The sequence below is a fragment of the Mus caroli genome, chromosome 4 (genome assembly GCF_900094665.2).
Source record: "Mus caroli chromosome 4, CAROLI_EIJ_v1.1, whole genome shotgun sequence".
NCBI lineage: Eukaryota > Metazoa > Chordata > Mammalia > Rodentia > Muridae > Mus > Mus caroli.
In genome coordinates this window covers 131,254,292-131,255,442 of record NC_034573.1, presented here as the reverse complement: position 1 = coordinate 131,255,442, position 1,151 = coordinate 131,254,292, and positions in this window count along the sequence as shown.

Sequence of the window (1,151 nt, the reverse complement as noted above, 5' to 3'; positions counted from 1 at the left end):
CGTTTAAAGCTAGACTTAGGGTCTGTCGAGTTCTTAGTCAGGATACATGAAGTCCTACCCACAGGAACAGGCCTCATTTGGGGGGGCACTGAATCTTGTCCTGAAGGGGATATCCAAACCTGTCCTTTGCACAAGGAAGCCAAGGCTCTGGGTGACACCACTAGACAATTCATCCACCGTGGCCTCACACTAGTGGGGCCTCCCGTGTCTGCTGCTCATCTATTTTGTTGTGAAAGGGTCTCATGTAGCCCAGGCTGGCCTCCAACTCCAGCTGTGGTGGCCCGGGTGACATTTAACTCCTGATCCTCCTTCCCCCCCGCCCCCCCCCCCGACTCCTGGGTGCTGGGATTGCAGGTCTGTGCTACTGTGTCCAGCTTCCCCATCCTGGGCTGACTCCTTCTATAGGCAGGGCAGTGCTGGGTAAGGTAGAAGCAAGTGGAAGCATGGACTAGGGTCTGTTCCACTGATACCCTGAAAAGGGAGGCAGGAGAAAGAGCCATGCATGGAATTTGAGAGAAACAGCAGGGCAAAGAGCCTACCTTGCAGAGGGTGTTCAGGACACAGCTGACTGTCCAGGGGAGTGGGTGGTGACAAGACAGGCAATCCCAACAAATCCCAAAGGTGGCGGGTGGTGGCAGGATGGAGTGGCATGAGCCTGGTAGAATTTTAGAGATGAAAGCCAGGCATGGTAGCCTACGCCTATAGCCCGACCCTTGGGACTCCAAAGCAAGAGGGTTATTTCCTGAGGCCGACAGGCTCTACACAGTGTGTTTCAGTCTAGCCTGAGCTACATAGGGAGCCCCTTCCGTGAAGGAAAAAGAAAAGACTCTAGAGGTGAGAAGTCTCCCTTCCCAGCTGGCCAGCAGCCGCATCTAGATGTGGCTTCCACTCAGAGGTTCTCCTTACCCCTCCCACATGCTGTTACCTTCCAACCCCCACTTACAGACAACATCAGCCTGTGGAGGCGGGAAGGCTGAAGAATGAATGGGGCTGTGCAGATGAGAACTGGAGTCAGACTTAGGACTAGACAGGCAGGCACTGTCTTAAAAAGCAGGACAGGGGCTGGTGAGATGGCTCAGTGGGTAAGAGCACCCGACTGCTCTTCCGAAGGTCCAGAGTTCAAATCCCAGCAACCACATGGTGGCTCACAA